The sequence below is a fragment of the Sus scrofa genome, chromosome 1 (genome assembly GCF_054392235.1).
Source record: "Sus scrofa isolate SSC_HxYL_T2T_F1_AM1 chromosome 1, Sscrofa_HxYL_maternal_Yorkshire_Landrace_v2.0, whole genome shotgun sequence".
NCBI lineage: Eukaryota > Metazoa > Chordata > Mammalia > Artiodactyla > Suidae > Sus > Sus scrofa.
The window spans coordinates 35,365,839-35,382,633 of NC_139383.1; the positions used below are offsets into that span (position 1 = coordinate 35,365,839).

The following is a 16,795-nucleotide window of genomic DNA, read 5'->3' on the forward strand; positions in this document are numbered from 1 at the left end:
AGAAAGTGCTCATAAGATCTATGTACTCTTGGGAATTTTAGGAGAAATTTTTAACAGAGAATATGAGTTTTGTTAAAGGAAAGGGGGTCACCAGAGAAAGTAATTACCCAAGGAATGGTCAAGACCCAACAGTGCTGGAGAACAGAGAAACTGGATAGGACTCTTGGGTGGATAGTAGAATTGAGTAAAGCTTCTTGAGCATTTTGTAGGCCTTCAAATAGTTCAACATGAATAATGAATTATTTTTGCCTTTTCTTTGAAATTGGTTGTAATCCAAGAGTGAAAAGTTGTTATCCATATTTATGTTTCTGGAATATGAAAATATTTTTTTTTAAAAAGCAACTATTAAAAACAGAGCATTTAGAAAGAAAAATTCACCAAACTCTTAACCACTTTTAAATGTTGCTTTGTATCGGTACTTCTCTCACTTTTTCTGTAGTGACCTAACTTCTAATTTCTTAAATAATGACATTCTTTTTTGAAGGTATAGAAATTAATGTTTACTAATTACAAGATAATTTTAAAAAATCTATGTTGAAAAGTCAGTGTTCAACTAAGATCATTGAATAAGTTAGTGTGCTTTGGTGTGACTTATTATAGTAATACAGTAAAAGAGCATTAAGACCTACAGCAAATATCCTAGACTCATTAAGCAGTGGTTTGAATACATTCAAGACAGAGTCATGTTCTGGGCAAATATATATTTCTGGTTCCAAGAGTGGTAGAATTGAGGCAGTGGTATAATTAAATCCATACAAACTACTGGGAAAATAACTATTGCTAGACAGGAGGAGTTCCCATCGTGGCACAGTGGAAACGAATCAGACTAGAAACCATGAGGTTGCCGGTTTGATCCCTGGCCTTGCTCAGTGGGTTAAGGATCTGGCGTTGCCATGAGCTGTGATGTAGGTCGCAGATGCGACTCAGATCCTACATTGCTGTGGCTGTGGTGTAGGCCAGCAGCTACAGCTCTGATTAGACCCTTAGCCTGGGAACCTCCATATGCCATGGTGCAGCCCTAAAAAAGACAAAAAAAAAAAAAAAAATCTATTGGTAGGCAAATCTTTCCTGTTTATAAGTGAAAGAATTTTTTAGATATTATATGAGGAAATAATACAAAGATTGACAAATATCAGATCCAGTTCACACATGCACAGACACACTACACATACCTGCAGGCAAGGAATTGATGGAGGCAGCCATCAGCTTAGTATAGATTATTTTGTTTAATACATTTGTAAATTGATTATTTTGAATCAGACCATATTTCTCCATTTATACAATATTATGTAATTTGTCTTTGTTCTTAAGCAAGCCCCAAGTCATTGTTTTCTCATGGTTTTTGTGCTCTTGAGGTTTCACATAAGAAAGTTCTTCATGTTGGGTGTACAAAGATACTTCCTCTGTTATTTTATATCAACTTTACAGTTTTATACATCAATTTAATGTTTAAGCAATGCCATGAAATGCAGAGGAATCCAATTTTTATTTTTTTCCATATAATTATAATTTCCCAGCACCATTTACTAAGTTAGCTATCCTTTCCCCTTTGATTTGTGTTGCTGTTTTTAAATTATATTATATGCTCACATCTGGGTTGTTCTGTCTCTAAAATATCTCTTCCATTTCGTTAGTCTGTGTTTTCTCAGTTGTGTCAAAGTCATTATTGTTGTAACTATGGCTCTGGAATAAGTGGTAATATATTGTTCATGTATAAACCAATTCCTTGTTTTTATTCCTTTATTCTAAATTGATATGGCTCTTCATAGACCTTTCAAACATGTTTTTAATGAAATCAATTGATTACATTAAAAAAATCAACTATAATTAAATTGGAATATATTGATTTTATAGATTGATTTGGGAAGAATTAACATTTTACATTGTTTTACAAAAGAGCCTAGTATCTCTCTCTGTGTGTTTAGATTTATATTTTAATACTTTACAATTATGTTATACCTCAGTTATGAGAAAAAAGCATACACTTGGTGAATCTGCACAAAGTAAGCACACTCATGTAACCACCATTGCAATCAAGAAATAGAAGTTTTAGTAATCGGAAGTTCCACCTTGTGCCTTTCCTCGGTCATTATCCATCATCCTCACCCAGAGTAAATGTTATCATTTATGAACTTTATGTTAATGGAACATTATAATATGTACCCTTATAGTTGGCATATATGTTCAACAATCTTTGTGACATTAATCCATGCTATTCTGTACAGTTTTTTTTTTTCATTTCAGTGTGTGTAATTTATTCGAGTGGATGAATATATCATAATTTATCCATTCTACTGCTAATGGACATTTGGATTATTTCTAGTTTTGGGATGTCAGCAGTAGCATTGTCATGAACATTCTTGTACATGTGTGTTCATATGTGTATACATTCAGTTGGGTATACAAACAGAATTGCCATGTCACAGAGTATACATATGTTCAGCCTTGGTAGGGAATGGAAGACAAGTTTCCTATGTACTCATACTACTTTACATTTCTACTGGCAGAATATGAGAGTTCTAACTAATTCATATTCTTGGCAATACTTGATATTATCAGTCTTTTTTAAAATTAAGAAATGATTGAGGTTTAATTTAGATATAATATATAACATTATAGGGAGTTCCCCTTATGGCTCAGTAGTTAACAAACCCGACAGGGATCCATGGCCTCACTCAGTGGGTTAATGATCCAGTGTTGCTTTTAACTTTGGTGTAGGTCACAGACATGGCTCGGATCCTGCATTGCTGTGTCTATGACGTAGGCCAGCAGCTGTAGCTCTGATTCGACCCCTAGCCTGGGAACTTCCATATGCCATGGGTATGACCCTAAAATAGCAAATAATAACAATGTAACACTGTATTAGTTTCAGTTGGCTTTGTCCTTGAAAAAGTAAGGATTTAATTATGTAAGTATTGAGGCATCAATTTATAAGAAATCTCCCTGATGATTAAAAATGCAGCCAAATTTGAGAACCATTATTCATGTTCTCCCAACTTATTATTAGCAGTGCATTGGTTTAGAGAGATTGACATCAATTTAAATGAAGTCTTCTGATCCATTGATCTTCACTAAATTAAGGAAGTTCCTATATATTCCTTTCTTTCCAGGTGTTTTTATAATAAATAGGTATTGAACTTAATTCTTTATCATTGACTAAGATAATGTGGTTTTTTCTTCAAATCTTCTAATCTAAATTAATTTTGAAATTTTTTCAAATTGAAGAATCCTTTCATATTATGTATATATATTTGAAATACAGTGTAGGAGTTTGATATTATATTTAAGATTTTTACATTTGATCATAACTGAAATGAGCTAATAGACCTGTCTTTTAAAATTCAAGATTTAACGCTAACTTTCTAAAGTGAGCTATATAGATTCTGTTTTTCTTCTTTCTGAGGCACTTGCAAAAAAAAAGAAATAGACTTTAACCTCTTCCTTAAAATTTGGTAGAATTCTCCTGTAAGAACTATTGGACATGGAATTTTTTGGATGGATGTAAGAAGTTGGGTTTTGTTAAAATTCTCTGTTGTTTTTCTTCTCTCTTTGATTTCTGACTTAATCTTCATTGTTTTCTTTTGTTCTCTGCTCTCTTGCTCCTTTTCTACCTTCCTAGCTTAAATTAGTCATTTTAAAAACATGTCTTGGTCCTTGATAAATATGTTTAAACCTATATTTTTTCTCTAAAGATTTCTTGGACTGTTTCCCATCTATTTTTCCCTGTAGTATTTTCACTACTACTCAATTGTAAGTACAATTTTTCCTTTTAAATCCAATGACTATTTTATTTACTGATACTATAAAAGTTCCTTTAGTTGTTTTTTTGCTTTTAGTTATTAATTATGTTGTATGTTGTTATAGAACAACTATCTGTATTATATTGTTATTTCTTTGAAATTGACTCAGGCTTCCTTTACGGTATTCAACATGTCCTAATTTGGAAATATTTCATATGTGCTCAATAAAGCATGTTTTTTGTTTAGTACAGTATCTCTCTATATATACCAAATAGCTTGAATTTTTGTTTTATTCAGATCTTGCTCTCACTGCTTATTTTTTGTCTGCTTTATCTATTATTTTCTCAGAGGACCATATGAAATAGTCCTTCAGTAGTTCATTTTTCTTGTTCACTCCTCATTTGTATCTTTTGTTTCATCTTATTTTTGAGGTTGAATTGTTGCATGCACTTATGTTAATCCTATTACTCTATTATCATTCTTTTTCCTATATAATTTTAAGTTCTATTTTGATAATCATATTGCTACTCCAGTTTTTTTTAAAAAATTTTTTTCTAAACATTTATTTCCATTTTGGGGTATCTCTTGTTTTAAGTGCAAGGGAACATATTCCTCCTCCTCTTTCTGCTCTGTGTCAGTCAGTGCAGTCAGTGGAACCAGGCTTTACCCATGCTGTGGTGGTGACTTCATGAGAGGACATTTTGAGGGAATGGAGGTTTGAGCAAACCTGAGAAGGGTGACAGGAAGTCATGTAAGGTTCTGTGATACTGGATTGGAATGCTCCCAATTTACAACAACATTGATAATAGGCAGCATGATACTCTCAATACTCTGTTGCTTGGGTACTTACTAAGTTGTCCTACTGAGATGAGGCATAGATCTGCAGATTACAAACTGAGGGCTCAGCCTCCTGGGTCCTCACATGAGAGGTGATTTCATGGTCAACTTGCAAGGTTCAGTATTTGCTTTGTCCTTAGGAAAAATAGGGCTTCATCATAACCTTGGAGGTGGATGTGAAGATTAATTGAGCTGTTGCATATAAAACATCAAGATAGCTGTCCTATAGAAATCTTGCAGTAAATTTTAACTATTATTATTGTGACTACCACAATGTTGGCATATTATGAAGAAAACTGATCGAACATTTCTAAAAAATAAAACTAATTTGAATTCCACTACTGCTACACACCCCAATGTAAGTTATATACAGAGAAAAATTATTAAAAGTCAGTAAAAATACTCCAAGTAACCAGAGAAGAATAGTAAACTAGGGATCTTTAAAAAAGGAAAAAATTGAATTTGTAAAATAGAAAACTTCCTTATTGGAAAAAATACTCAAATGTAGATGAAAGACAAACTACAAACTGAGAAAGTTTTCACAATATATATAAGATGGAATGTAAATATCCTAATTATATAAAGAATTATTAAATAACAACAAACAAATACAAATGCAAAGTTTTAAAATGGGAAAAAGATATAAAAGTAGCACATTTGTGCCAGAATCACATAAAAACTTTTAAAATTTACTAAAAATAAAATGCAAATAAAGCAATAAATCCCTTCTAATCACTTCTTAGGTCACAGGTGTTAAGAAGATTCACAAAACCCAATGTAGTCATGAATGTGCTGATATGGAGGGAGTCATGGTTGGTGGGTATGTAAACTGTTACCGACTTTCTAGGTCTCAGCTGGGCAATGTGCATCCACATATAACATGTGCATAAACACCTGACCTCTAGAAATTACCCTAAAATATAATTACAAAAAGCAAAAATTATTATGTTGCAATGATCATGGCAGCATGTTTTATAGACGAATGTCAAGTGAGCCTCAGCATGAACTACCTTATGTAAATAACAACACATTATCAGGTATTGTTCAAGAGGCTAGAATCATAGCAAGAGAAAAAAGAAAAGCACCCTACTCTATCAGAGGTTATATTCCGATGGCTGGAACAAATGACAAACAACTAACAGATTTAAATTGTATGTACGAGTACCATGAAGAACTAAATAGAGAGTTAAAGTAAAACAGAGGGAAGAGATGATCTTTTGATAGAGATCAGGGCAGATATCTCTAATGAGATGAAATTTGAGCAGAGATCAGAGTAAATTGAGAAAATAAGCCTTGTACATATCTGGAGGAACATTTCTGCTGAGAACAGAGTAGGTGCAAACCACATAATAAGCTTTCTTCATATAATTAAGAAACAAAGAGGAAACCAGTGAGGATGAAGCGGGCAATTGAGAAGAAGGGTGGTGGGAGATGAGGCTCGGGCCTTGATTCAGTTGGAAAGGAAATGACCAATTTTGGGTATGCTTTGAAGATTGAAATGTCAGGACTTGCCAGTGGATTTGATATGGGTGTGAGGAAGAAGACTAAAGGATGAATGGGAGGACTTTCACCTAAATGTGTGTGCCTTTGACAGAGTTGTGAAGCAGCTGTGAAGGAAGGAGACCTTTGGTGGAGAACGCATATCTGTTATTTATCTCAAGTGGAAATTTCAAGTAGACAACTGAAAAATCAGTTTTGGTCACAGAGTGAGCTCATGGCTGAAATGCCCCATTTATGACCTGATTGACTAGGACCTTGATCATAAATCTTGTCAGGGAGAAAAAATGAGCATGTACCTTAATATATCAATTTCTTTATTGATAGTTATGGGCATTCTAAAGCATATACAATAATAAAAATTGTAAGAGGATAAAGATAAAACTGATAATATTTTAAAGAATTTAATTTTTTATTAGTAATAAACCCATTTTATCTCACAAAACTGAAATTTATAGTATTAATTATTATTGAACATTATTGAAAATATAAAATCTTTCCATTACTGCATGCTTCAATATTTGTAAAAAAGTTGATTTAATATCATGTGATAGAGTGATTCAAGGACCTGGCTCTAATGTATTTATTTCAGTACTTGTTTTTAATAATAGCTCTTAAAGATACCTTATAAAGATCCAATATATAGCATATATGAACAATATTAAATATATGCTTAGGGAAGATTTATCATTAATATTGATGTCCCTCAATCCATACGTAAAATAACTTTTTTTAAAATTAAAGTATAGTTGATTTATAATGTTGTGCCAATTTCTGCTGTAAAGTGACTCAGTCATACATACATATATTACACATTCTTTTTGTATTATTTATAATTTCCTTCATAAATCTGATTATAGTAGTTTCTTTAGACAGCAATTGTATGTAGCTGATGACAAGTTAGTACTAGAAATAGAAGTGTCATTCTATTTTTTTGTTGATATGCTCTGCAATTTTCAATTCACAAGTGTCTTTGTAGGCATCTTACAAAGTTATTGTCTATTTTGTGAGAGTTACTGTAGTTAAAATTAGATTATAACAATTCTTAAAATAACTTGCTAGATATAAAATCCACTATATGAAAGTAATGCAAGTAAATGAATGAATTAGTACAATTCTTTGAATTCTTGTTTTTTGGAATTCCCAAACTGTCTCAATACATTGTTGACTATGTGTGTCATGTGATGATCTGATGAAAGAATAAATTAAGATTTTTTATTATTAGATACCAATACATTTAAAATTAAAATTTAGGAAGAATTTATATTAAATATTAGAATAGTTTAATTTCATTTGTTTTATGTAAAAATGAATATGAATTGAAACTCTAATATTTTCTTCTCTTATCTCATACCTTGTAACTCAATGGTGTGGCCCAATTTAGAGATCCCTGTTGGTAGATAATGTAATTACCATCACAAACCCTATATTAAAGTACTGATTAAGTTATCATGAATAATTATGATATGCATCATATATATTTTCTTTTTTTTTAGTTTTTACCTTTTTTTTTCTATTGTGCAGCATGGTGACCCAGTTACACATACATGTGTACCTTCTTTTTTCTCACATTACCATGCTCCATCATAAGTTACTAGACATAGTTCCCAGTGCTACACAGCAGGGTCTCATTGCTAATTCATTCTGAAGGCAATAGTCTGCATCTATTAACCCCATCTCCCAATCCATCCCACTCCCTCCCCTTCCCCCTTGGCAACCAAAAGTCTATTCTCCAAGTCCATGATTTTCTTTTCTGTGGAAAGTTTCCTTTGTGCTGTATATTAGATTCCAGATATGTGATATCATATGGTATTTGTATTTCTTTTTCTGAATTACTTCACTCAGTATGACAGTTCCATCCATATTGCTGCAAATGACATTATTTTGTTCTTTTTTTAATGGCTGAGTAGTATTCCATTGTGTATATATACAACATCTTCCTAATCCAATCATCCGTGATGGACATTTGGGTTGATTCCATGTCTTGGCTATTGTGAATAGTGCTGCAATGAACATGCAGGTGCATGTGTCTTTGTTAAGGAAAGTTTTGTTTGGATATATACCCAAGAGTGGGATTGCTGGGTCATTTGGTAGTTCTATGTGTATAGTTTTCTAAGGTATCTCCATACTGTTCTCCATAGCAGTTGTACCAGCTTCCATTCCCACCAACAGTGCAGGAGCGTTCCCTTTTCTCCACACCCCCTCCAGCATTTGTTATTTGTGGCCATCATTAATAAGTCCACAAATATTTTATTTATTTGATTTATTTATTTATTTATTTATTTATTTTTTGTCTTTTGTCTTTTTTGTTGTTGTTGTTGCTATTTCTTGGGCCGCTCCCGCGGCATATGGAGGTTCCCAGGCTAGGGGTTGAATCGGAGCTGTAGCCACCGGCCTACGCCAGAGCCACAGCAACGCGGGATCCGAGCCGCATCTGCAACCTACACCACAGCTCACGGCAACGCCGGATCGTTAACCCACTGAGCAAGGGCAGGGACGAAACCCGCAACCTCATGGTTCCTAGTCGGATTCGTTAACCACTGCGCCACGATGGGAACTCCCTATTTTTTTTTGAGTACATCAAAGAACTGGACTTCCTGACTCTTTTGTGACCAATTGCATTGGCCATTGTAATGAGCATGGAAGATAGGTGTGTATCATTTGGGGGCAGATGCTTTAAGAGCTAGTTCATAATTTAACATATTTCATCCTGGTAGATAGACCATGTCAAAATAGAACCTTTGACAGCTGAGGTCCCATAGTGACCATAATTATTAGAGACCCTGCTCTCACTCACTTGAATTGAACATGTAGTAAAATAAAATATATTTTTATTACTTAAATCTCTGAGAATTTGAGGTTGTTTGTTATCTCAGCATATCAAACTTACCTTATTGATGCAAGTTATATTTATTATAATTGGAACTGCACTTATTATCAATTAAAAAATTAGACATTAGACATATTCTGAAGAGAGTCATATAATGCCGGGAAAATTACTGATTGCTAATATGGTTACCACATATTTATAGGAAAGTGAGTTCACTGCTCTGTATTCAGGAAATATCTGTTGTTTCTTTGACTATTCTCCATATTGCTAACATTACTGTTTATTACTATTTACTTTAATATGTAACCATTTTCATGTTGACTTAAAATATTGGCGATAAACCAGGTTTGTTTGCATGATGATCTTGTTCAATGAACTGGATATTGAAAAAATTCTATTTTGCTCTATAAAAATATTATGTGCACATGGCTGGAAATTTGGAAAATGCGGAAGCACATATATCCAGTAGCTTCATCAAACACAGAGAAATGATCATTATTTTGATGTATTCTAATTTTTAAGAAAGTGTGAATTAACTTTTAAATGGAGAAAAATTGATGCCAATTTTTTTCCTCCATGCTTTATCCAGAATATCATCACACACTGCAATATTCATCTACCCCTTTGTCTCAAACCATCATAACTTATTGCCAGGACTATCAAAATAGCTACCTAACTGGTCTTCCACTTCTGCTCTTTCATTCCTAAAGTTTATTCTCATAGCATCCAGAGTCATGCTTTTTTATGGAAGTCCCAGGCTAGGGATCATAGACTTGGAGCTACAGCTGCCAGCCACAGCCACAGCCACGACAATGCAGGATCCGAGCTGCATCTGAGACCTACACCACAGCTCACAGCAACGCCATATCCTTAACCCACTGACGGAGGCCAGGGATTGAACCTGTGTCCTCATGGATACTAGTGGGATTTGTTTCCACTGTGCTATGATGTAACTCCCCAGAGTCATGCTTTTAAATAGTATATCAGATTATAACACTCCTCTGTAGTCTCTATAACATTAAAGAACCTCTGATGGCTCTCCCATTTTTTCTCAAAATAAGGGTATTATAATGGGCATTAATACCTTATATTTTTCTCTTCTTGCTCCCATTATTTTTCTGAGTTTATTGGTTACCGATCTCCTCCTTCCAGCCACACTGGCCTTCTCACTGTTCCTTAAACTGGAAGATATGCTTCTGCCTTAAAGCTTTGCTCATGCTCTTCCTTTGGACTGGCAAGCTCCTCAACCAGACCTCTACTTGGCTAACTCCTTTCTCTATGAGCCTAACCCTGATCACCCTATTTAATAGTGCAAATTTTCTGTTCCCCTTCCATATATTCCATATCCTCTTTATTATATTCGTCATTTTTATGGAACCAAAACACTGTGTTCTTATCTATTATGTAAGTTACTTATTGTTTATTTTTCTCTTTTCCCATTAGATTTGTCTTACAGCTTAATTGATGTATAATTCTTAAAACCATAAAATTCATCCATTATAGGTGTACAATTCAATGATTTTTAGTAAATTTATGGAGTTTTGCATCCACCACCAATTTTAGACCATTTCCATCACCTCAAGGTAATCCCTTGAGCCATTTGCCAATCATTATTACAAACTCAACCTTAGGTAACCACTGATCTTCTGTCTATAAATCTGCCTTTCCTGGACATTTTATATAAAATAAATTATATGTATATAGTCTTTTGAAACTAGCTTCTTTTACTTAGCATAATGTTTTTGAGGTTCACTGTGTTGTAGTATATATTAGTATTATGGTGTGTTTTTGTTGCTAAATTTATTTATGGTTACACCACATTTTTTTTTTTTTCATTCAACATGAGGTAAAGGTCACTTATTTTCCTTTTGGAGCTGTTGTGAATAATGTACCATTCTACATTCCAATTTACAATTTATTTGAATTCCAGTTTCTCCAAATCCTTACCAAAACTTGGTGCTGTCTGTCTCTTGTATTATAGCCGGTAGTATCTCATTGTAGTTTTAATTTGCATTTCCTTAATGACAAATGAAGTTGAGCATTTTTCCTATGCGTTATTAGCAGTTTATTTGTCTATTTTTAAATAAAATATCTCTTCAGTTTTTTTGGCAATCTTTGACCTCTTGTTATTGAGCTATAACAACTATTTCTGTATTCTGGATATTTGATTTGCAAATATTTTCAGATACATAATTGCAAATATTTTCTTCCCTTCTGTGGCTTGTCTTTTCATTTTCATAATATTATCTTTTGAAAAAGAAAGATTTTTAAATTAAAAAAATTTAAATTTAGAAAATGCCCAATTTATCCTTTTTTTTGGGGGGGGTGTTTTAGGACCACGCCAGCGGCATATGGAGGTCCCCAGGCTAGAGGTTGAATTGGAGCTGTAGTGGCTGGCCTATGCCACAGCAACAGCAATGCCCAATCCAAGCCATGTCTTCAACCTACACCGCAATTCACAGCAACACCTGATCCTTAACCCACTGAGCATGGCCAGGGATCGAACCTGCATCCTTATGAATACTAGTCAGATTTGTGTCTGCTGGGCCACTGCAGGAACTCCCAGCTTGGATAAACTGAGCATTTTTTTTTTAGGGCCCATGCTTTTGTTATCATGTTACCTAACTCAAGGTCACAAAAATTTCTTCCTCTTTTGTGTTGAGGGTCTACCAGATCACTCCTAGTTTTGTTGATTTTCTAGAAATACAGAACTCAGAAAAGCTATTGTACTCAGAATTATGGTTTATCACAGGGGAAGAATAGAAACTAAAGCTAGCAAAGGAGAAAGGCATATATGGCAGAATCTATGAGGAAATAGGTATGAACTGCCAGTTATCCTGTTCCAGTGAAGATGCATATGTAGTGCTTAAATCTCCTAACGATGATGTGTCAAAACAAGGAAAGAGAATTTACAGTTAGGGATGCTCATTTGTGCCTTAGTGTCCAAGATTTTTATAGGAGCAATCACATAGGCAAGGAGGATTTGTGTGACTGACCTTGGCTACTGGGTCTCTGGGCCTTCTAGAGATCAAGTGATAGTGTATGATCCAGGACCCCAAGTGAGCCAAAACAAGCATTCACCATAAATCACATGGATAGCACAAACTATTTGCTGTGATCCAAGATCTCAGATATACAAAAAAACATTCTTATCTGGCAGGATATTCCAAGGGCTTAGATGTTATCTTTCAAGATAACTGTCCAGGGCTAGTTCTTTCATTGAAATGTGCAGGGTTTGAGCACCCCAAATCCATGCATTCAACCCATTACTGCAGTTTGTTTCTTTTTTTTAGTACAAGAATTTTTCCTCTTATCTTTAGATCTAAGATCCATTTGAGTTAGAATTTTCTAAAGCCTTAAATCCAAGTAATGGAAGAATTAATCAACATTCTACACAGTTGCAAAGCATGCTGGGCATGACTCAGGTACAACAAGCTCTCTCTAGCTGAGAGAGGTGAGGGAGTTAATCAACAGATAGCTGGGTGAGTGGCTTTCCAAGCTGAGGGAATATCTTTAGCAAAGTGTCATGGTGAGAATGTGTTGGAGTAGTTCAGAAAAATTGAGAAACCAGTGAGGCTGGAAGGAGAAGGAGAGTGAACAGAAATGATATCAGAGAGAAACTGGTGGAGAACCATATATGGCTCTTTTGGATATTGCAAGAGTTTTACTATTAGAAGAATTGGGAACTTAAAGATACCCATCTAAAATAGCAAAAACAATGAAAACAATGCTAGAACTCTTCTCTTCACTATGAGTATAAACTCCATTAGCCATTTCTTCTCACTCTTTATCAAAGAATATTGATGAAAACATGTACATTTGCAGAAGTTAGAGCATAGTATTACTTAAATGAGCCCCTAATGTTTAAAAGTGTTTCTTATAGCTTTTTTTTTTTTTTTTTTTTTTTTTGCTTTTCAGGGCCACATCCACGGCATATGGAAGTTCTCAGGCTAGGGGTCAAATTGGAGCTACAGCTGCCGGCCTACGTCACAGCCACAGCAATGACAACATAGGATCTGAGACAATCCATGACCTACACAGCAGCTCATGGCAACACTGGATCCTTAACCTACTGAGCAAGTCCAGGAATCCAACCCATGTCCTCATGGACACTGGTTGGGTTTGTTACTGCTGAGCCACAATGGTAACTCCTCTTATAGCAATTTTTAAATACCATGAAAATATTTTTTCTTTTTTGGAAAAGTAATATTTGGGGGAGGCGAGTTTTTAAGTATTTTGTTTGGAATATATTAAATATTATATATCTTTTTCTTGCTAAAATATGTTAAAATCATGGAAATTATTCTTTTAAATTGTATATCTACCTCACTTCATTTCTCCTTTCCTTTTGCTACAAAATGAATAGAGTGTGATTCTTGTCCTTAAGGACTCCTTAGGCCAGTGAAAGAATGTAGATTTTTTTTTTTTTAATCCACATTAGTGATGCAATGTAAAAGGTGTACTCAAAGACATAAACTGTTTTGAGAGCACTGGAAAGAGCACAACTTCCACCCAGAAAGTCATAGGAAGCTTACTAAGAGATGGTGATGTATTTGTCTGCAGCCTATATTGAAGAACAGGCAAATAAAGAACTGTCCAGAATGAATGAATAGTGTTTAGAATGTTATAAAAATTTGAAAATTCAAAGTACAGCCCAAGAACAGCTCAGGGAATAATAGGTAATCAGATAATCTGTGGTCATATTTTTAATGGCTTCTGAAATATAAGGATATTGAATTTTTGCTATAATCAATAGGAACCTATAAAAGGATGTTGTTTTTTATAATATGTTTTTCCAATTGTAAAGGTAAATCATGTTCCTTGTAAATAATTTGAAAATTATAGAAAAAACTAAAGAATTTCTGAGATATTTAAGGCAGAAAATATCAAAAAACAGCGGTTTCTGGACTAAGTAACCTTAGGTAGGTGATTAAAAAAAGTATTACTTGAGGAGTTCCCGTCGTGGCTCAGTGGTTAACGAATCCGACTAGGAACCATGAGATTGCGGGTTCAATCCCTGGCCTTGCTCAGTGGGTTAAGGATCCAGCGTTGCCGTGAGCTATGGTGTAGCTTGCAGAGGAGGCTCGGATCCCGCGTTGCTGTGGCTCTGTTGTAGGCTGGTGGCCACAGCTCCAATTCGACCCCTAGCCTGGGAACCTCCGTATGCCACGGGAGCGGCCCAAGAAATGGCAAAAAAAAAAAATTACTTGAAAGACTTACCACGAGAGCAGCAGTTGCCTTTGGAGATGGAGGCATGGTGCAGTTATATTCCAATGAGTATGACGTTTCTATAGGACATTCAGATGCAGATGAACATTAGCCCACCAAAAATGTACGGCTGAAGTAAAGAGAGTAGTGAACTTAACAGGTTTAACATTACAGAGTTGTAAATGGGTCAAAGAAACGTTTTTTCAGGGATTGTTTTATAGTCCATGTAGTTGGAAGAGGAATTGGTCAAATAGGAAAAAAAGTCTCTGTTGGAGGAGAAAGTGGGCTAGTGTATCAGTGGAAAGAATGATCTAGAGCATTAGGTTGAGGGAGTGTCCAAGATAAATGTTTGCTATTAGCATATAGTTTATGGTAGATGATTAATTATGATTATAGCTCTCTATACTGAAGGATTATTATGGGCCAGGTATCTTTGTTTATAGATTTGGGCATGTAAGCAAATGTAATACATGTGTAAATACATTTTATATAGGTATATGTCTATACATAAATCTATATGTGAATATATCTAATACAACACATAGTTATATTAAACTTTATATATGCCCATTTGTATACAAATTTAGTATTTATCTGTACATATGTACACATATATATTTAACCTTATTAAATTATTTAATTAATTATATTTAAAAGGTATTTAATCCTTAGAGGTAGCTGATGAAATTATTATTTCTATTTTTAAGATCACCTCTTTGCCATTTCACCTAACTCTGCCCCAGGAATAAAACTTATAGTGAAGTTCATCCTTGCTCTGCCTACCTGAAGAATTTATGAAAATCTATAGTGAATCTTACCCTTAGAAAACCATAATACTTTTAGAAATTTTATAGCTATTTACCGATGGCAGTTGGACTATACAAATTGAGTTGTGAAGTAAACATACATAAGGAATAACTAGTATTAGATACATCATTTGTTTTGTCTTTTAGTACCTTATTACTGGTTACTGATTACAATTGCAATTTGATAAGTATGACCTTAAAAAATTAACTCTAAAACTGTTAGATAAATATATTGAATAATGATACATACTGAATTATGCATTATGTGAACATGACTTCATGTATTTGATGCATATATGAGTTTATATGGCAAAAAGTGTGCCTGTTTTAATGCTGACATAATTCTTTTATGGCTAATTGAATGTAATTTTTTCAGTCTTATCAGCCAGGGATATGGTAGTAAAATCAGGAAAATTTGAAAATTATAGCATTGTATTCATTTGCATTTATTCATTTTCATAGGCTTTTAATATTAGAACAAGACAAAAACTTTTTCTCACTTTTTATATGAATTCACAACATTGATACTGGTTCATAGAGACTCCAGAGAAATAAAATGTCTAACGAAATATGGCCTGTCACATTTTTTTAAAAAGAATTTAAGCTAAATGAAAGCAGAACCAGTATTTCTTCATGAGCTTACATTTATGAAGATTTATTAAATGCAGATATTATATTAACTAGATATATATAGAGTTTTCTATATATTTACACGTTATGTCGAACTTCACAGATTTAAAACCACTCTTGATTCAGGACAACCGAAGTTCACAGACAGTAAAAGTTGAAAACTTTGTATATCTAAGCTTTAAAATTAAGTAAAACTTACTATATCCCAATATTTGAAATTGATAATTGAGTTATTAAATGAATATAAATTTGCTGTTTGTGTCAGTGGCATCTGGTCGGACACTGCAGTGACTATCAGAATGGAATTTCACAAACCTAAACATTCAGTTTCCTTTGAAAAATATATTGCAATTATATTGAGTTGGTAATATGCAAAAATTACATTTTTAAAGGTGTAATCTTATTTGAAATGGTTTTGAATTTTTTCCTATTAAAACTTTGGAATCATATTTTATCTAAGGCTTGACACTTTAGCCACCATATAATTTTTAGGCTCCTGGACAGCCTTTAGACCATACACTACAAATCAGCGAGTTACCCCTTCAGTTTAATTAAACATTAAAAAAAAAAAAAAGAACCAAAATATTCGAGATTTAAATATATAAAATAACTTTAAACATTTAAGGCATTTTTCTGTTTATGCTTGAATGTAACACATTTTCCCCTAAAAGTTAGCTCAAGAAGGCCTTACTTTAGGAAGAAAAATCCCTAAAATAAGTACATTAAAAATACACAACAAAAAGCTTAGATAAAAGTATTTTCAGTTGTATTATTTTCAAGAGCTGTAGAGGAAGATAACTACTAGAAAAATGTTTGTGTTGTTTACTTAGGTGGAAATGTTCCAAAATGTGGACATTTTGTGTAATGACATACATTATTCGCCTCAGTTGTAGAGTGTTCACACTTAAACATTTCCAACTTATTTATGTTTTTATATATAATCATGTAAATAAGGATTTTTCATGCACTTCCTTCATTTTATAAGAAGTGACTAAACGATAAAGTATTTTTTATTGGCTACTAGATTTTCAAATACTGTGAAATTGACATTTTGGTTAGGGTTATTAATTGCCTAAATATGTTTTAATAGGTACAAATTATTGGTCAGTTATTTAACATTGAAAAACACTATAGGAAGAGAAAATAAAAAGCTTTTGCCTTAAGTATAGTAGTTTATATTTTTGTATATTATGATACCAATAAATTTTGTTAAGCACTGCTAAATAACCAGTCAGAGTAAACACAGA

General features: G+C 33.6%; 1 protein-coding gene across 4 annotated transcripts in view; it reads left to right on the plus strand.

The window, feature by feature from the left end:
• THEMIS (thymocyte selection associated) overlaps nucleotides 1-16,795 on the plus strand; it is a 225,843-nt gene that overhangs the window by 37,661 nt on the left and 171,387 nt on the right. The gene's annotated exons all lie outside the window — the stretch shown is intronic.